We start from the raw sequence: 16,461 nt of genomic DNA, 5'->3' as shown, positions 1-16,461 counted from the left end.
GTAAGTCCTTAGTTGATTCCCTTTTGATGACAATCCAAATTTTCAAGCAATTGTACTGGAAATAATAATGGCAAGGTCGCGAGTTCCATCCCGGTACAAGCCAGTCGCTTCTATTCTCTCCTTTCAGTACAGTCTTAAAAGGTGCGTGAGCTTTTGCAGTGTACAAACCTTGCACCACACACTCTTTATATCTGTCTAACGAAAGTCACTGATACAGGTTTTAGGGCTTTCGGGAGCAGGCGCACCCACCGCTAATCCTCGTTAGTATAGTGGTGAGTATCCCCGCCTGTCACGCGGGAGACCGGGGTTCGATTCCCCGACGGGGAGGCCTTCCTTTAGCGCTTTTGCTTGCTCTGCTGGATTTCCACCTTTGCAAATGAAACCCCAATACCGATTGTAAGAGTAGAGTCATTACTCTGCGCTTTCCAGCGGAAGGAAGTTGGTACAAAACGTAGTGGCGAGGTAAGTCCTTTAGTTGATTCCCTTTTGATGACAATCCAAATTTTCAAGCAATTGTACTGGAAATAATAATGGCAAGGTCGCGAGTTCCATCCCGGTACAAGCCAGTCGCTTCTATTCTCTCCTTTCAGTACAGTCTTAAAAGGTGCGTGAGCTTTTGCAGTGTACAAACCTTGCACCACACACTCTTTATATCTGTCTAACGAAAGTCACTGATACAGGTTTTAGGGCTTTCGGGAGCAGGCGCACCCACCGCTAATCCTCGTTAGTATAGTGGTGAGTATCCCCGCCTGTCACGCGGGAGACCGGGGTTCGATTCCCCGACGGGGAGGCCTTCCTTTAGCGCTTTTGCTTGCTCTGCTGGATTTCCACCTTTGCAAATGAAACCCCAATACCGATTGTAAGAGTAGAGTCATTACTCTGCGCTTTCCAGCGGAAGGAAGTTGGTACAAAACGTAGTGGCGAGGTAAGTCCTTTAGTTGATTCCCTTTTGATGACAATCCAAATTTTCAAGCAATTGTACTGGAAATAATAATGGCAAGGTCGCGAGTTCCATCCCGGTACAAGCCAGTCGCTTCTATTCTCTCCTTTCAGTACAGTCTTAAAAGGTGCGTGAGCTTTTGCAGTGTACAAACCTTGCACCACACACTCTTTATATCTGTCTAACGAAAGTCACTGATACAGGTTTTAGGGCTTTCGGGAGCAGGCGCACCCACCGCTAATCCTCGTTAGTATAGTGGTGAGTATCCCCGCCTGTCACGCGGGAGACCGGGGTTCGATTCCCCGACGGGGAGGCCTTCCTTTAGCGCTTTTGCTTGCTCTGCTGGATTTCCACCTTTGCAAATGAAACCCCAATACCGATTGTAAGAGTAGAGTCATTACTCTGCGCTTTCCAGCGGAAGGAAGTTGGTACAAAACGTAGTGGCGAGGTAAGTCCTTTAGTTGATTCCCTTTTGATGACAATCCAAATTTTCAAGCAATTGTACTGGAAATAATAATGGCAAGGTCGCGAGTTCCATCCCGGTACAAGCCAGTCGCTTCTATTCTCTCCTTTCAGTACAGTCTTAAAAGGTGCGTGAGCTTTTGCAGTGTACAAACCTTGCACCACACACTCTTTATATCTGTCTAACGAAAGTCACTGATACAGGTTTTAGGGCTTTCGGGAGCAGGCGCACCCACCGCTAATCCTCGTTAGTATAGTGGTGAGTATCCCCGCCTGTCACGCGGGAGACCGGGGTTCGATTCCCCGACGGGGAGGCCTTCCTTTAGCGCTTTTGCTTGCTCTGCTGGATTTCCACCTTTGCAAATGAAACCCCAATACCGATTGTAAGAGTAGAGTCATTACTCTGCGCTTTCCAGCGGAAGGAAGTTGGTACAAAACGTAGTGGCGAGGTAAGTCCTTTAGTTGATTCCCTTTTGATGACAATCCAAATTTTCAAGCAATTGTACTGGAAATAATAATGGCAAGGTCGCGAGTTCCATCCCGGTACAAGCCAGTCGCTTCTATTCTCTCCTTTCAGTACAGTCTTAAAAGGTGCGTGAGCTTTTGCAGTGTACAAACCTTGCACCACACACTCTTTATATCTGTCTAACGAAAGTCACTGATACAGGTTTTAGGGCTTTCGGGAGCAGGCGCACCCACCGCTAATCCTCGTTAGTATAGTGGTGAGTATCCCCGCCTGTCACGCGGGAGACCGGGGTTCGATTCCCCGACGGGGAGGCCTTCCTTTAGCGCTTTTGCTTGCTCTGCTGGATTTCCACCTTTGCAAATGAAACCCCAATACCGATTGTAAGAGTAGAGTCATTACTCTGCGCTTTCCAGCGGAAGGAAGTTGGTACAAAACGTAGTGGCGAGGTAAGTCCTTTAGTTGATTCCCTTTTGATGACAATCCAAATTTTCAAGCAATTGTACTGGAAATAATAATGGCAAGGTCGCGAGTTCCATCCCGGTACAAGCCAGTCGCTTCTATTCTCTCCTTTCAGTACAGTCTTAAAAGGTGCGTGAGCTTTTGCAGTGTACAAACCTTGCACCACACACTCTTTATATCTGTCTAACGAAAGTCACTGATACAGGTTTTAGGGCTTTCGGGAGCAGGCACACCCACCGCTAATCCTCGTTAGTATAGTGGTGAGTATCCCCGCCTGTCACGCGGGAGACCGGGGTTCGATTCCCCGACGGGGAGGCCTTCCTTTAGCGCTTTTGCTTGCTCTGCTGGATTTCCACCTTTGCAAATGAAACCCCAATACCGATTGTAAGAGTAGAGTCATTACTCTGCGCTTTCCAGCGGAAGGAAGTTGGTACAAAACGTAGTGGCGAGGTAAGTCCTTTAGTTGATTCCCTTTTGATGACAATCCAAATTTTCAAGCAATTGTACTGGAAATAATAATGGCAAGGTCGCGAGTTCCATCCCGGTACAAGCCAGTCGCTTCTATTCTCTCCTTTCAGTACAGTCTTAAAAGGTGCGTGAGCTTTTGCAGTGTACAAACCTTGCACCACACACTCTTTATATCTGTCTAACGAAAGTCACTGATACAGGTTTTAGGGCTTTCGGGAGCAGGCGCACCCACCGCTAATCCTCGTTAGTATAGTGGTGAGTATCCCCGCCTGTCACGCGGGAGACCGGGGTTCGATTCCCCGACGGGGAGGCCTTCCTTTAGCGCTTTTGCTTGCTCTGCTGGATTTCCACCTTTGCAAATGAAACCCCAATACCGATTGTAAGAGTAGAGTCATTACTCTGCGCTTTCCAGCGGAAGGAAGTTGGTACAAAACGTAGTGGCGAGGTAAGTCCTTTAGTTGATTCCCTTTTGATGACAATCCAAATTTTCAAGCAATTGTACTGGAAATAATAATGGCAAGGTCGCGAGTTCCATCCCGGTACAAGCCAGTCGCTTCTATTCTCTCCTTTCAGTACAGTCTTAAAAGGTGCGTGAGCTTTTGCAGTGTACAAACCTTGCACCACACACTCTTTATATCTGTCTAACGAAAGTCACTGATACAGGTTTTAGGGCTTTCGGGAGCAGGCGCACCCACCGCTAATCCTCGTTAGTATAGTGGTGAGTATCCCCGCCTGTCACGCGGGAGACCGGGGTTCGATTCCCCGACGGGGAGGCCTTCCTTTAGCGCTTTTGCTTGCTCTGCTGGATTTCCACCTTTGCAAATGAAACCCCAATACCGATTGTAAGAGTAGAGTCATTACTCTGCGCTTTCCAGCGGAAGGAAGTTGGTACAAAACGTAGTGGCGAGGTAAGTCCTTTAGTTGATTCCCTTTTGATGACAATCCAAATTTTCAAGCAATTGTACTGGAAATAATAATGGCAAGGTCGCGAGTTCCATCCCGGTACAAGCCAGTCGCTTCTATTCTCTCCTTTCAGTACAGTCTTAAAAGGTGCGTGAGCTTTTGCAGTGTACAAACCTTGCACCACACACTCTTTATATCTGTCTAACGAAAGTCACTGATACAGGTTTTAGGGCTTTCGGGAGCAGGCGCACCCACCGCTAATCCTCGTTAGTATAGTGGTGAGTATCCCCGCCTGTCACGCGGGAGACCGGGGTTCGATTCCCCGACGGGGAGGCCTTCCTTTAGCGCTTTTGCTTGCTCTGCTGGATTTCCACCTTTGCAAATGAAACCCCAATACCGATTGTAAGAGTAGAGTCATTACTCTGCGCTTTCCAGCGGAAGGAAGTTGGTACAAAACGTAGTGGCGAGGTAAGTCCTTTAGTTGATTCCCTTTTGATGACAATCCAAATTTTCAAGCAATTGTACTGGAAATAATAATGGCAAGGTCGCGAGTTCCATCCCGGTACAAGCCAGTCGCTTCTATTCTCTCCTTTCAGTACAGTCTTAAAAGGTGCGTGAGCTTTTGCAGTGTACAAACCTTGCACCACACACTCTTTATATCTGTCTAACGAAAGTCACTGATACAGGTTTTAGGGCTTTCGGGAGCAGGCGCACCCACCGCTAATCCTCGTTAGTATAGTGGTGAGTATCCCCGCCTGTCACGCGGGAGACCGGGGTTCGATTCCCCGACGGGGAGGCCTTCCTTTAGCGCTTTTGCTTGCTCTGCTGGATTTCCACCTTTGCAAATGAAACCCCAATACCGATTGTAAGAGTAGAGTCATTACTCTGCGCTTTCCAGCGGAAGGAAGTTGGTACAAAACGTAGTGGCGAGGTAAGTCCTTTAGTTGATTCCCTTTTGATGACAATCCAAATTTTCAAGCAATTGTACTGGAAATAATAATGGCAAGGTCGCGAGTTCCATCCCGGTACAAGCCAGTCGCTTCTATTCTCTCCTTTCAGTACAGTCTTAAAAGGTGCGTGAGCTTTTGCAGTGTACAAACCTTGCACCACACACTCTTTATATCTGTCTAACGAAAGTCACTGATACAGGTTTTAGGGCTTTCGGGAGCAGGCGCACCCACCGCTAATCCTCGTTAGTATAGTGGTGAGTATCCCCGCCTGTCACGCGGGAGACCGGGGTTCGATTCCCCGACGGGGAGGCCTTCCTTTAGCGCTTTTGCTTGCTCTGCTGGATTTCCACCTTTGCAAATGAAACCCCAATACCGATTGTAAGAGTAGAGTCATTACTCTGCGCTTTCCAGCGGAAGGAAGTTGGTACAAAACGTAGTGGCGAGGTAAGTCCTTTAGTTGATTCCCTTTTGATGACAATCCAAATTTTCAAGCAATTGTACTGGAAATAATAATGGCAAGGTCGCGAGTTCCATCCCGGTACAAGCCAGTCGCTTCTATTCTCTCCTTTCAGTACAGTCTTAAAAGGTGCGTGAGCTTTTGCAGTGTACAAACCTTGCACCACACACTCTTTATATCTGTCTAACGAAAGTCACTGATACAGGTTTTAGGGCTTTCGGGAGCAGGCGCACCCACCGCTAATCCTCGTTAGTATAGTGGTGAGTATCCCCGCCTGTCACGCGGGAGACCGGGGTTCGATTCCCCGACGGGGAGGCCTTCCTTTAGCGCTTTTGCTTGCTCTGCTGGATTTCCACCTTTGCAAATGAAACCCCAATACCGATTGTAAGAGTAGAGTCATTACTCTGCGCTTTCCAGCGGAAGGAAGTTGGTACAAAACGTAGTGGCGAGGTAAGTCCTTTAGTTGATTCCCTTTTGATGACAATCCAAATTTTCAAGCAATTGTACTGGAAATAATAATGGCAAGGTCGCGAGTTCCATCCCGGTACAAGCCAGTCGCTTCTATTCTCTCCTTTCAGTACAGTCTTAAAAGGTGCGTGAGCTTTTGCAGTGTACAAACCTTGCACCACACACTCTTTATATCTGTCTAACGAAAGTCACTGATACAGGTTTTAGGGCTTTCGGGAGCAGGCGCACCCACCGCTAATCCTCGTTAGTATAGTGGTGAGTATCCCCGCCTGTCACGCGGGAGACCGGGGTTCGATTCCCCGACGGGGAGGCCTTCCTTTAGCGCTTTTGCTTGCTCTGCTGGATTTCCACCTTTGCAAATGAAACCCCAATACCGATTGTAAGAGTAGAGTCATTACTCTGCGCTTTCCAGCGGAAGGAAGTTGGTACAAAACGTAGTGGCGAGGTAAGTCCTTTAGTTGATTCCCTTTTGATGACAATCCAAATTTTCAAGCAATTGTACTGGAAATAATAATGGCAAGGTCGCGAGTTCCATCCCGGTACAAGCCAGTCGCTTCTATTCTCTCCTTTCAGTACAGTCTTAAAAGGTGCGTGAGCTTTTGCAGTGTACAAACCTTGCACCACACACTCTTTATATCTGTCTAACGAAAGTCACTGATACAGGTTTTAGGGCTTTCGGGAGCAGGCGCACCCACCGCTAATCCTCGTTAGTATAGTGGTGAGTATCCCCGCCTGTCACGCGGGAGACCGGGGTTCGATTCCCCGACGGGGAGGCCTTCCTTTAGCGCTTTTGCTTGCTCTGCTGGATTTCCACCTTTGCAAATGAAACCCCAATACCGATTGTAAGAGTAGAGTCATTACTCTGCGCTTTCCAGCGGAAGGAAGTTGGTACAAAACGTAGTGGCGAGGTAAGTCCTTTAGTTGATTCCCTTTTGATGACAATCCAAATTTTCAAGCAATTGTACTGGAAATAATAATGGCAAGGTCGCGAGTTCCATCCCGGTACAAGCCAGTCGCTTCTATTCTCTCCTTTCAGTACAGTCTTAAAAGGTGCGTGAGCTTTTGCAGTGTACAAACCTTGCACCACACACTCTTTATATCTGTCTAACGAAAGTCACTGATACAGGTTTTAGGGCTTTCGGGAGCAGGCGCACCCACCGCTAATCCTCGTTAGTATAGTGGTGAGTATCCCCGCCTGTCACGCGGGAGACCGGGGTTCGATTCCCCGACGGGGAGGCCTTCCTTTAGCGCTTTTGCTTGCTCTGCTGGATTTCCACCTTTGCAAATGAAACCCCAATACCGATTGTAAGAGTAGAGTCATTACTCTGCGCTTTCCAGCGGAAGGAAGTTGGTACAAAACGTAGTGGCGAGGTAAGTCCTTTAGTTGATTCCCTTTTGATGACAATCCAAATTTTCAAGCAATTGTACTGGAAATAATAATGGCAAGGTCGCGAGTTCCATCCCGGTACAAGCCAGTCGCTTCTATTCTCTCCTTTCAGTACAGTCTTAAAAGGTGCGTGAGCTTTTGCAGTGTACAAACCTTGCACCACACACTCTTTATATCTGTCTAACGAAAGTCACTGATACAGGTTTTAGGGCTTTCGGGAGCAGGCGCACCCACCGCTAATCCTCGTTAGTATAGTGGTGAGTATCCCCGCCTGTCACGCGGGAGACCGGGGTTCGATTCCCCGACGGGGAGGCCTTCCTTTAGCGCTTTTGCTTGCTCTGCTGGATTTCCACCTTTGCAAATGAAACCCCAATACCGATTGTAAGAGTAGAGTCATTACTCTGCGCTTTCCAGCGGAAGGAAGTTGGTACAAAACGTAGTGGCGAGGTAAGTCCTTTAGTTGATTCCCTTTTGATGACAATCCAAATTTTCAAGCAATTGTACTGGAAATAATAATGGCAAGGTCGCGAGTTCCATCCCGGTACAAGCCAGTCGCTTCTATTCTCTCCTTTCAGTACAGTCTTAAAAGGTGCGTGAGCTTTTGCAGTGTACAAACCTTGCACCACACACTCTTTATATCTGTCTAACGAAAGTCACTGATACAGGTTTTAGGGCTTTCGGGAGCAGGCGCACCCACCGCTAATCCTCGTTAGTATAGTGGTGAGTATCCCCGCCTGTCACGCGGGAGACCGGGGTTCGATTCCCCGACGGGGAGGCCTTCCTTTAGCGCTTTTGCTTGCTCTGCTGGATTTCCACCTTTGCAAATGAAACCCCAATACCGATTGTAAGAGTAGAGTCATTACTCTGCGCTTTCCAGCGGAAGGAAGTTGGTACAAAACGTAGTGGCGAGGTAAGTCCTTTAGTTGATTCCCTTTTGATGACAATCCAAATTTTCAAGCAATTGTACTGGAAATAATAATGGCAAGGTCGCGAGTTCCATCCCGGTACAAGCCAGTCGCTTCTATTCTCTCCTTTCAGTACAGTCTTAAAAGGTGCGTGAGCTTTTGCAGTGTACAAACCTTGCACCACACACTCTTTATATCTGTCTAACGAAAGTCACTGATACAGGTTTTAGGGCTTTCGGGAGCAGGCGCACCCACCGCTAATCCTCGTTAGTATAGTGGTGAGTATCCCCGCCTGTCACGCGGGAGACCGGGGTTCGATTCCCCGACGGGGAGGCCTTCCTTTAGCGCTTTTGCTTGCTCTGCTGGATTTCCACCTTTGCAAATGAAACCCCAATACCGATTGTAAGAGTAGAGTCATTACTCTGCGCTTTCCAGCGGAAGGAAGTTGGTACAAAACGTAGTGGCGAGGTAAGTCCTTTAGTTGATTCCCTTTTGATGACAATCCAAATTTTCAAGCAATTGTACTGGAAATAATAATGGCAAGGTCGCGAGTTCCATCCCGGTACAAGCCAGTCGCTTCTATTCTCTCCTTTCAGTACAGTCTTAAAAGGTGCGTGAGCTTTTGCAGTGTACAAACCTTGCACCACACACTCTTTATATCTGTCTAACGAAAGTCACTGATACAGGTTTTAGGGCTTTCGGGAGCAGGCGCACCCACCGCTAATCCTCGTTAGTATAGTGGTGAGTATCCCCGCCTGTCACGCGGGAGACCGGGGTTCGATTCCCCGACGGGGAGGCCTTCCTTTAGCGCTTTTGCTTGCTCTGCTGGATTTCCACCTTTGCAAATGAAACCCCAATACCGATTGTAAGAGTAGAGTCATTACTCTGCGCTTTCCAGCGGAAGGAAGTTGGTACAAAACGTAGTGGCGAGGTAAGTCCTTTAGTTGATTCCCTTTTGATGACAATCCAAATTTTCAAGCAATTGTACTGGAAATAATAATGGCAAGGTCGCGAGTTCCATCCCGGTACAAGCCAGTCGCTTCTATTCTCTCCTTTCAGTACAGTCTTAAAAGGTGCGTGAGCTTTTGCAGTGTACAAACCTTGCACCACACACTCTTTATATCTGTCTAACGAAAGTCACTGATACAGGTTTTAGGGCTTTCGGGAGCAGGCGCACCCACCGCTAATCCTCGTTAGTATAGTGGTGAGTATCCCCGCCTGTCACGCGGGAGACCGGGGTTCGATTCCCCGACGGGGAGGCCTTCCTTTAGCGCTTTTGCTTGCTCTGCTGGATTTCCACCTTTGCAAATGAAACCCCAATACCGATTGTAAGAGTAGAGTCATTACTCTGCGCTTTCCAGCGGAAGGAAGTTGGTACAAAACGTAGTGGCGAGGTAAGTCCTTTAGTTGATTCCCTTTTGATGACAATCCAAATTTTCAAGCAATTGTACTGGAAATAATAATGGCAAGGTCGCGAGTTCCATCCCGGTACAAGCCAGTCGCTTCTATTCTCTCCTTTCAGTACAGTCTTAAAAGGTGCGTGAGCTTTTGCAGTGTACAAACCTTGCACCACACACTCTTTATATCTGTCTAACGAAAGTCACTGATACAGGTTTTAGGGCTTTCGGGAGCAGGCGCACCCACCGCTAATCCTCGTTAGTATAGTGGTGAGTATCCCCGCCTGTCACGCGGGAGACCGGGGTTCGATTCCCCGACGGGGAGGCCTTCCTTTAGCGCTTTTGCTTGCTCTGCTGGATTTCCACCTTTGCAAATGAAACCCCAATACCGATTGTAAGAGTAGAGTCATTACTCTGCGCTTTCCAGCGGAAGGAAGTTGGTACAAAACGTAGTGGCGAGGTAAGTCCTTTAGTTGATTCCCTTTTGATGACAATCCAAATTTTCAAGCAATTGTACTGGAAATAATAATGGCAAGGTCGCGAGTTCCATCCCGGTACAAGCCAGTCGCTTCTATTCTCTCCTTTCAGTACAGTCTTAAAAGGTGCGTGAGCTTTTGCAGTGTACAAACCTTGCACCACACACTCTTTATATCTGTCTAACGAAAGTCACTGATACAGGTTTTAGGGCTTTCGGGAGCAGGCGCACCCACCGCTAATCCTCGTTAGTATAGTGGTGAGTATCCCCGCCTGTCACGCGGGAGACCGGGGTTCGATTCCCCGACGGGGAGGCCTTCCTTTAGCGCTTTTGCTTGCTCTGCTGGATTTCCACCTTTGCAAATGAAACCCCAATACCGATTGTAAGAGTAGAGTCATTACTCTGCGCTTTCCAGCGGAAGGAAGTTGGTACAAAACGTAGTGGCGAGGTAAGTCCTTTAGTTGATTCCCTTTTGATGACAATCCAAATTTTCAAGCAATTGTACTGGAAATAATAATGGCAAGGTCGCGAGTTCCATCCCGGTACAAGCCAGTCGCTTCTATTCTCTCCTTTCAGTACAGTCTTAAAAGGTGCGTGAGCTTTTGCAGTGTACAAACCTTGCACCACACACTCTTTATATCTGTCTAACGAAAGTCACTGATACAGGTTTTAGGGCTTTCGGGAGCAGGCGCACCCACCGCTAATCCTCGTTAGTATAGTGGTGAGTATCCCCGCCTGTCACGCGGGAGACCGGGGTTCGATTCCCCGACGGGGAGGCCTTCCTTTAGCGCTTTTGCTTGCTCTGCTGGATTTCCACCTTTGCAAATGAAACCCCAATACCGATTGTAAGAGTAGAGTCATTACTCTGCGCTTTCCAGCGGAAGGAAGTTGGTACAAAACGTAGTGGCGAGGTAAGTCCTTTAGTTGATTCCCTTTTGATGACAATCCAAATTTTCAAGCAATTGTACTGGAAATAATAATGGCAAGGTCGCGAGTTCCATCCCGGTACAAGCCAGTCGCTTCTATTCTCTCCTTTCAGTACAGTCTTAAAAGGTGCGTGAGCTTTTGCAGTGTACAAACCTTGCACCACACACTCTTTATATCTGTCTAACGAAAGTCACTGATACAGGTTTTAGGGCTTTCGGGAGCAGGCGCACCCACCGCTAATCCTCGTTAGTATAGTGGTGAGTATCCCCGCCTGTCACGCGGGAGACCGGGGTTCGATTCCCCGACGGGGAGGCCTTCCTTTAGCGCTTTTGCTTGCTCTGCTGGATTTCCACCTTTGCAAATGAAACCCCAATACCGATTGTAAGAGTAGAGTCATTACTCTGCGCTTTCCAGCGGAAGGAAGTTGGTACAAAACGTAGTGGCGAGGTAAGTCCTTTAGTTGATTCCCTTTTGATGACAATCCAAATTTTCAAGCAATTGTACTGGAAATAATAATGGCAAGGTCGCGAGTTCCATCCCGGTACAAGCCAGTCGCTTCTATTCTCTCCTTTCAGTACAGTCTTAAAAGGTGCGTGAGCTTTTGCAGTGTACAAACCTTGCACCACACACTCTTTATATCTGTCTAACGAAAGTCACTGATACAGGTTTTAGGGCTTTCGGGAGCAGGCGCACCCACCGCTAATCCTCGTTAGTATAGTGGTGAGTATCCCCGCCTGTCACGCGGGAGACCGGGGTTCGATTCCCCGACGGGGAGGCCTTCCTTTAGCGCTTTTGCTTGCTCTGCTGGATTTCCACCTTTGCAAATGAAACCCCAATACCGATTGTAAGAGTAGAGTCATTACTCTGCGCTTTCCAGCGGAAGGAAGTTGGTACAAAACGTAGTGGCGAGGTAAGTCCTTTAGTTGATTCCCTTTTGATGACAATCCAAATTTTCAAGCAATTGTACTGGAAATAATAATGGCAAGGTCGCGAGTTCCATCCCGGTACAAGCCAGTCGCTTCTATTCTCTCCTTTCAGTACAGTCTTAAAAGGTGCGTGAGCTTTTGCAGTGTACAAACCTTGCACCACACACTCTTTATATCTGTCTAACGAAAGTCACTGATACAGGTTTTAGGGCTTTCGGGAGCTGGCGCACCCACCGCTAATCCTCGTTAGTATAGTGGTGAGTATCCCCGCCTGTCACGCGGGAGACCGGGGTTCGATTCCCCGACGGGGAGGCCTTCCTTTAGCGCTTTTGCTTGCTCTGCTGGATTTCCACCTTTGCAAATGAAACCCCAATACCGATTGTAAGAGTAGAGTCATTACTCTGCGCTTTCCAGCGGAAGGAAGTTGGTACAAAACGTAGTGGCGAGGTAAGTCCTTTAGTTGATTCCCTTTTGATGACAATCCAAATTTTCAAGCAATTGTACTGGAAATAATAATGGCAAGGTCGCGAGTTCCATCCCGGTACAAGCCAGTCGCTTCTATTCTCTCCTTTCAGTACAGTCTTAAAAGGTGCGTGAGCTTTTGCAGTGTACAAACCTTGCACCACACACTCTTTATATCTGTCTAACGAAAGTCACTGATACAGGTTTTAGGGCTTTCGGGAGCAGGCGCACCCACCGCTAATCCTCGTTAGTATAGTGGTGAGTATCCCCGCCTGTCACGCGGGAGACCGGGGTTCGATTCCCCGACGGGGAGGCCTTCCTTTAGCGCTTTTGCTTGCTCTGCTGGATTTCCACCTTTGCAAATGAAACCCCAATACCGATTGTAAGAGTAGAGTCATTACTCTGCGCTTTCCAGCGGAAGGAAGTTGGTACAAAACGTAGTGGCGAGGTAAGTCCTTTAGTTGATTCCCTTTTGATGACAATCCAAATTTTCAAGCAATTGTACTGGAAATAATAATGGCAAGGTCGCGAGTTCCATCCCGGTACAAGCCAGTCGCTTCTATTCTCTCCTTTCAGTACAGTCTTAAAAGGTGCGTGAGCTTTTGCAGTGTACAAACCTTGCACCACACACTCTTTATATCTGTCTAACGAAAGTCACTGATACAGGTTTTAGGGCTTTCGGGAGCAGGCGCACCCACCGCGAATCCTCGTTAGTATAGTGGTGAGTATCCCCGCCTGTCACGCGGGAGACCGGGGTTCGATTCCCCGACGGGGAGGCCTTCCTTTAGCGCTTTTGCTTGCTCTGCTGGATTTCCACCTTTGCAAATGAAACCCCAATACCGATTGTAAGAGTAGAGTCATTACTCTGCGCTTTCCAGCGGAAGGAAGTTGGTACAAAACGTAGTGGCGAGGTAAGTCCTTTAGTTGATTCCCTTTTGATGACAATCCAAATTTTCAAGCAATTGTACTGGAAATAATAATGGCAAGGTCGCGAGTTCCATCCCGGTACAAGCCAGTCGCTTCTATTCTCTCCTTTCAGTACAGTCTTAAAAGGTGCGTGAGCTTTTGCAGTGTACAAACCTTGCACCACACACTCTTTATATCTGTCTAACGAAAGTCACTGATACAGGTTTTAGGGCTTTCGGGAGCAGGCGCACCCACCGCTAATCCTCGTTAGTATAGTGGTGAGTATCCCCGCCTGTCACGCGGGAGACCGGGGTTCGATTCCCCGACGGGGAGGCCTTCCTTTAGCGCTTTTGCTTGCTCTGCTGGATTTCCACCTTTGCAAATGAAACCCCAATACCGATTGTAAGAGTAGAGTCATTACTCTGCGCTTTCCAGCGGAAGGAAGTTGGTACAAAACGTAGTGGCGAGGTAAGTCCTTTAGTTGATTCCCTTTTGATGACAATCCAAATTTTCAAGCAATTGTACTGGAAATAATAATGGCAAGGTCGCGAGTTCCATCCCGGTACAAGCCAGTCGCTTCTATTCTCTCCTTTCAGTACAGTCTTAAAAGGTGCGTGAGCTTTTGCAGTGTACAAACCTTGCACCACACACTCTTTATATCTGTCTAACGAAAGTCACTGATACAGGTTTTAGGGCTTTCGGGAGCAGGCGCACCCACCGCTAATCCTCGTTAGTATAGTGGTGAGTATCCCCGCCTGTCACGCGGGAGACCGGGGTTCGATTCCCCGACGGGGAGGCCTTCCTTTAGCGCTTTTGCTTGCTCTGCTGGATTTCCACCTTTGCAAATGAAACCCCAATACCGATTGTAAGAGTAGAGTCATTACTCTGCGCTTTCCAGCGGAAGGAAGTTGGTACAAAACGTAGTGGCGAGGTAAGTCCTTTAGTTGATTCCCTTTTGATGACAATCCAAATTTTCAAGCAATTGTACTGGAAATAATAATGGCAAGGTCGCGAGTTCCATCCCGGTACAAGCCAGTCGCTTCTATTCTCTCCTTTCAGTACAGTCTTAAAAGGTGCGTGAGCTTTTGCAGTGTACAAACCTTGCACCACACACTCTTTATATCTGTCTAACGAAAGTCACTGATACAGGTTTTAGGGCTTTCGGGAGCAGGCGCACCCACCGCTAATCCTCGTTAGTATAGTGGTGAGTATCCCCGCCTGTCACGCGGGAGACCGGGGTTCGATTCCCCGACGGGGAGGCCTTCCTTTAGCGCTTTTGCTTGCTCTGCTGGATTTCCACCTTTGCAAATGAAACCCCAATACCGATTGTAAGAGTAGAGTCATTACTCTGCGCTTTCCAGCGGAAGGAAGTTGGTACAAAACGTAGTGGCGAGGTAAGTCCTTTAGTTGATTCCCTTTTGATGACAATCCAAATTTTCAAGCAATTGTACTGGAAATAATAATGGCAAGGTCGCGAGTTCCATCCCGGTACAAGCCAGTCGCTTCTATTCTCTCCTTTCAGTACAGTCTTAAAAGGTGCGTGAGCTTTTGCAGTGTACAAACCTTGCACCACACACTCTTTATATCTGTCTAACGAAAGTCACTGATACAGGTTTTAGGGCTTTCGGGAGCAGGCGCACCCACCGCTAATCCTCGTTAGTATAGTGGTGAGTATCCCCGCCTGTCACGCGGGAGACCGGGGTTCGATTCCCCGACGGGGAGGCCTTCCTTTAGCGCTTTTGCTTGCTCTGCTGGATTTCCACCTTTGCAAATGAAACCCCAATACCGATTGTAAGAGTAGAGTCATTACTCTGCGCTTTCCAGCGGAAGGAAGTTGGTACAAAACGTAGTGGCGAGGTAAGTCCTTTAGTTGATTCCCTTTTGATGACAATCCAAATTTTCAAGCAATTGTACTGGAAATAATAATGGCAAGGTCGCGAGTTCCATCCCGGTACAAGCCAGTCGCTTCTATTCTCTCCTTTCAGTACAGTCTTAAAAGGTGCGTGAGCTTTTGCAGTGTACAAACCTTGCACCACACACTCTTTATATCTGTCTAACGAAAGTCACTGATACAGGTTTTAGGGCTTTCGGGAGCAGGCGCACCCACCGCTAATCCTCGTTAGTATAGTGGTGAGTATCCCCGCCTGTCACGCGGGAGACCGGGGTTCGATTCCCCGACGGGGAGGCCTTCCTTTAGCGCTTTTGCTTGCTCTGCTGGATTTCCACCTTTGCAAATGAAACCCCAATACCGATTGTAAGAGTAGAGTCATTACTCTGCGCTTTCCAGCGGAAGGAAGTTGGTACAAAACGTAGTGGCGAGGTAAGTCCTTTAGTTGATTCCCTTTTGATGACAATCCAAATTTTCAAGCAATTGTACTGGAAATAATAATGGCAAGGTCGCGAGTTCCATCCCGGTACAAGCCAGTCGCTTCTATTCTCTCCTTTCAGTACAGTCTTAAAAGGTGCGTGAGCTTTTGCAGTGTACAAACCTTGCACCACACACTCTTTATATCTGTCTAACGAAAGTCACTGATACAGGTTTTAGGGCTTTCGGGAGCAGGCGCACCCACCGCTAATCCTCGTTAGTATAGTGGTGAGTATCCCCGCCTGTCACGCGGGAGACCGGGGTTCGATTCCCCGACGGGGAGGCCTTCCTTTAGCGCTTTTGCTTGCTCTGCTGGATTTCCACCTTTGCAAATGAAACCCCAATACCGATTGTAAGAGTAGAGTCATTACTCTGCGCTTTCCAGCGGAAGGAAGTTGGTACAAAACGTAGTGGCGAGGTAAGTCCTTTAGTTGATTCCCTTTTGATGACAATCCAAATTTTCAAGCAATTGTACTGGAAATAATAATGGCAAGGTCGCGAGTTCCATCCCGGTACAAGCCAGTCGCTTCTATTCTCTCCTTTCAGTACAGTCTTAAAAGGTGCGTGAGCTTTTGCAGTGTACAAACCTTGCACCACACACTCTTTATATCTGTCTAACGAAAGTCACTGATACAGGTTTTAGGGCTTTCGGGAGCAGGCGCACCCACCGCTAATCCTCGTTAGTATAGTGGTGAGTATCCCCGCCTGTCACGCGGGAGACCGGGGTTCGATTCCCCGACGGGGAGGCCTTCCTTTAGCGCTTTTGCTTGCTCTGCTGGATTTCCACCTTTGCAAATGAAACCCCAATACCGATTGTAAGAGTAGAGTCATTACTCTGCGCTTTCCAGCGGAAGGAAGTTGGTACAAAACGTAGTGGCGAGGTAAGTCCTTTAGTTGATTCCCTTTTGATGACAATCCAAATTTTCAAGCAATTGTACTGGAAATAATAATGGCAAGGTCGCGAGTTCCATCCCGGTACAAGCCAGTCGCTTCTATTCTCTCCTTTCAGTACAGTCTTAAAAGGTGCGTGAGCTTTTGCAGTGTACAAACCTTGCACCACACACTCTTTATATCTGTCTAACGAAAGTCACTGATACAGGTTTTAGGGCTTTCGGGAGCAGGCACACCCACCGCTAAT

At 47.9% G+C, this 16,461-nt stretch overlaps 36 non-coding genes across 36 annotated transcripts in view; all 36 read left to right on the top strand.

The window, feature by feature from the left end:
- Positions 1–255: 255 nt before the first annotated feature.
- On the top strand, positions 256–327 carry TRNAD-GUC (transfer RNA aspartic acid (anticodon GUC)). The gene has a single exon. It is a non-coding gene; the product is annotated as a tRNA-Asp (tRNA).
- Positions 328–718: 391 nt separating this feature from the next.
- Positions 719–790, top strand: TRNAD-GUC (transfer RNA aspartic acid (anticodon GUC)). The gene has a single exon. It is a non-coding gene; the product is annotated as a tRNA-Asp (tRNA).
- A 391-nt stretch (positions 791–1,181) lies between these two features.
- Positions 1,182–1,253, top strand: TRNAD-GUC (transfer RNA aspartic acid (anticodon GUC)). The gene has a single exon. It is a non-coding gene; the product is annotated as a tRNA-Asp (tRNA).
- A 391-nt stretch (positions 1,254–1,644) lies between these two features.
- On the top strand, positions 1,645–1,716 carry TRNAD-GUC (transfer RNA aspartic acid (anticodon GUC)). The gene has a single exon. It is a non-coding gene; the product is annotated as a tRNA-Asp (tRNA).
- Positions 1,717–2,107: 391 nt separating this feature from the next.
- On the top strand, positions 2,108–2,179 carry TRNAD-GUC (transfer RNA aspartic acid (anticodon GUC)). Its single transcript has one exon. It is a non-coding gene; the product is annotated as a tRNA-Asp (tRNA).
- A 391-nt stretch (positions 2,180–2,570) lies between these two features.
- On the top strand, positions 2,571–2,642 carry TRNAD-GUC (transfer RNA aspartic acid (anticodon GUC)). Its single transcript has one exon. It is a non-coding gene; the product is annotated as a tRNA-Asp (tRNA).
- A 391-nt stretch (positions 2,643–3,033) lies between these two features.
- On the top strand, positions 3,034–3,105 carry TRNAD-GUC (transfer RNA aspartic acid (anticodon GUC)). The gene has a single exon. It is a non-coding gene; the product is annotated as a tRNA-Asp (tRNA).
- Positions 3,106–3,496: 391 nt separating this feature from the next.
- TRNAD-GUC (transfer RNA aspartic acid (anticodon GUC)) lies at positions 3,497–3,568 on the top strand. The gene has a single exon. It is a non-coding gene; the product is annotated as a tRNA-Asp (tRNA).
- Positions 3,569–3,959: 391 nt separating this feature from the next.
- On the top strand, positions 3,960–4,031 carry TRNAD-GUC (transfer RNA aspartic acid (anticodon GUC)). Its single transcript has one exon. It is a non-coding gene; the product is annotated as a tRNA-Asp (tRNA).
- Positions 4,032–4,422: 391 nt separating this feature from the next.
- TRNAD-GUC (transfer RNA aspartic acid (anticodon GUC)) lies at positions 4,423–4,494 on the top strand. Its single transcript has one exon. It is a non-coding gene; the product is annotated as a tRNA-Asp (tRNA).
- Positions 4,495–4,885: 391 nt separating this feature from the next.
- On the top strand, positions 4,886–4,957 carry TRNAD-GUC (transfer RNA aspartic acid (anticodon GUC)). The gene has a single exon. It is a non-coding gene; the product is annotated as a tRNA-Asp (tRNA).
- A 391-nt stretch (positions 4,958–5,348) lies between these two features.
- TRNAD-GUC (transfer RNA aspartic acid (anticodon GUC)) lies at positions 5,349–5,420 on the top strand. Its single transcript has one exon. It is a non-coding gene; the product is annotated as a tRNA-Asp (tRNA).
- A 391-nt stretch (positions 5,421–5,811) lies between these two features.
- TRNAD-GUC (transfer RNA aspartic acid (anticodon GUC)) lies at positions 5,812–5,883 on the top strand. The gene has a single exon. It is a non-coding gene; the product is annotated as a tRNA-Asp (tRNA).
- A 391-nt stretch (positions 5,884–6,274) lies between these two features.
- Positions 6,275–6,346, top strand: TRNAD-GUC (transfer RNA aspartic acid (anticodon GUC)). Its single transcript has one exon. It is a non-coding gene; the product is annotated as a tRNA-Asp (tRNA).
- Positions 6,347–6,737: 391 nt separating this feature from the next.
- Positions 6,738–6,809, top strand: TRNAD-GUC (transfer RNA aspartic acid (anticodon GUC)). The gene has a single exon. It is a non-coding gene; the product is annotated as a tRNA-Asp (tRNA).
- A 391-nt stretch (positions 6,810–7,200) lies between these two features.
- On the top strand, positions 7,201–7,272 carry TRNAD-GUC (transfer RNA aspartic acid (anticodon GUC)). Its single transcript has one exon. It is a non-coding gene; the product is annotated as a tRNA-Asp (tRNA).
- Positions 7,273–7,663: 391 nt separating this feature from the next.
- On the top strand, positions 7,664–7,735 carry TRNAD-GUC (transfer RNA aspartic acid (anticodon GUC)). The gene has a single exon. It is a non-coding gene; the product is annotated as a tRNA-Asp (tRNA).
- Positions 7,736–8,126: 391 nt separating this feature from the next.
- Positions 8,127–8,198, top strand: TRNAD-GUC (transfer RNA aspartic acid (anticodon GUC)). Its single transcript has one exon. It is a non-coding gene; the product is annotated as a tRNA-Asp (tRNA).
- Positions 8,199–8,589: 391 nt separating this feature from the next.
- Positions 8,590–8,661, top strand: TRNAD-GUC (transfer RNA aspartic acid (anticodon GUC)). Its single transcript has one exon. It is a non-coding gene; the product is annotated as a tRNA-Asp (tRNA).
- Positions 8,662–9,052: 391 nt separating this feature from the next.
- On the top strand, positions 9,053–9,124 carry TRNAD-GUC (transfer RNA aspartic acid (anticodon GUC)). Its single transcript has one exon. It is a non-coding gene; the product is annotated as a tRNA-Asp (tRNA).
- Positions 9,125–9,515: 391 nt separating this feature from the next.
- On the top strand, positions 9,516–9,587 carry TRNAD-GUC (transfer RNA aspartic acid (anticodon GUC)). The gene has a single exon. It is a non-coding gene; the product is annotated as a tRNA-Asp (tRNA).
- Positions 9,588–9,978: 391 nt separating this feature from the next.
- On the top strand, positions 9,979–10,050 carry TRNAD-GUC (transfer RNA aspartic acid (anticodon GUC)). Its single transcript has one exon. It is a non-coding gene; the product is annotated as a tRNA-Asp (tRNA).
- Positions 10,051–10,441: 391 nt separating this feature from the next.
- On the top strand, positions 10,442–10,513 carry TRNAD-GUC (transfer RNA aspartic acid (anticodon GUC)). Its single transcript has one exon. It is a non-coding gene; the product is annotated as a tRNA-Asp (tRNA).
- Positions 10,514–10,904: 391 nt separating this feature from the next.
- On the top strand, positions 10,905–10,976 carry TRNAD-GUC (transfer RNA aspartic acid (anticodon GUC)). Its single transcript has one exon. It is a non-coding gene; the product is annotated as a tRNA-Asp (tRNA).
- A 391-nt stretch (positions 10,977–11,367) lies between these two features.
- On the top strand, positions 11,368–11,439 carry TRNAD-GUC (transfer RNA aspartic acid (anticodon GUC)). The gene has a single exon. It is a non-coding gene; the product is annotated as a tRNA-Asp (tRNA).
- A 391-nt stretch (positions 11,440–11,830) lies between these two features.
- Positions 11,831–11,902, top strand: TRNAD-GUC (transfer RNA aspartic acid (anticodon GUC)). The gene has a single exon. It is a non-coding gene; the product is annotated as a tRNA-Asp (tRNA).
- A 391-nt stretch (positions 11,903–12,293) lies between these two features.
- TRNAD-GUC (transfer RNA aspartic acid (anticodon GUC)) lies at positions 12,294–12,365 on the top strand. The gene has a single exon. It is a non-coding gene; the product is annotated as a tRNA-Asp (tRNA).
- Positions 12,366–12,756: 391 nt separating this feature from the next.
- Positions 12,757–12,828, top strand: TRNAD-GUC (transfer RNA aspartic acid (anticodon GUC)). The gene has a single exon. It is a non-coding gene; the product is annotated as a tRNA-Asp (tRNA).
- A 391-nt stretch (positions 12,829–13,219) lies between these two features.
- TRNAD-GUC (transfer RNA aspartic acid (anticodon GUC)) lies at positions 13,220–13,291 on the top strand. The gene has a single exon. It is a non-coding gene; the product is annotated as a tRNA-Asp (tRNA).
- A 391-nt stretch (positions 13,292–13,682) lies between these two features.
- On the top strand, positions 13,683–13,754 carry TRNAD-GUC (transfer RNA aspartic acid (anticodon GUC)). Its single transcript has one exon. It is a non-coding gene; the product is annotated as a tRNA-Asp (tRNA).
- Positions 13,755–14,145: 391 nt separating this feature from the next.
- On the top strand, positions 14,146–14,217 carry TRNAD-GUC (transfer RNA aspartic acid (anticodon GUC)). The gene has a single exon. It is a non-coding gene; the product is annotated as a tRNA-Asp (tRNA).
- A 391-nt stretch (positions 14,218–14,608) lies between these two features.
- On the top strand, positions 14,609–14,680 carry TRNAD-GUC (transfer RNA aspartic acid (anticodon GUC)). The gene has a single exon. It is a non-coding gene; the product is annotated as a tRNA-Asp (tRNA).
- A 391-nt stretch (positions 14,681–15,071) lies between these two features.
- On the top strand, positions 15,072–15,143 carry TRNAD-GUC (transfer RNA aspartic acid (anticodon GUC)). The gene has a single exon. It is a non-coding gene; the product is annotated as a tRNA-Asp (tRNA).
- Positions 15,144–15,534: 391 nt separating this feature from the next.
- On the top strand, positions 15,535–15,606 carry TRNAD-GUC (transfer RNA aspartic acid (anticodon GUC)). Its single transcript has one exon. It is a non-coding gene; the product is annotated as a tRNA-Asp (tRNA).
- A 391-nt stretch (positions 15,607–15,997) lies between these two features.
- On the top strand, positions 15,998–16,069 carry TRNAD-GUC (transfer RNA aspartic acid (anticodon GUC)). The gene has a single exon. It is a non-coding gene; the product is annotated as a tRNA-Asp (tRNA).
- Positions 16,070–16,460: 391 nt separating this feature from the next.
- The window catches only part of TRNAD-GUC (transfer RNA aspartic acid (anticodon GUC)), a 72-nt gene continuing 71 nt past the window's right edge, over position 16,461 (top strand). Inside the window, exon 1 of the tRNA in view lies at position 16,461. This exon is cut by the window's right edge and continues 71 nt beyond it. This is a non-coding gene — a tRNA (tRNA-Asp).

The sequence above is a fragment of the Spea bombifrons genome, chromosome 2 (assembly GCF_027358695.1).
Source record: "Spea bombifrons isolate aSpeBom1 chromosome 2, aSpeBom1.2.pri, whole genome shotgun sequence".
Lineage (NCBI taxonomy): Eukaryota > Metazoa > Chordata > Amphibia > Anura > Pelobatidae > Spea > Spea bombifrons.
Note: the sequence above shows the minus strand (reverse complement) of the source record. Positions and strands in the feature narration are given on the sequence as shown.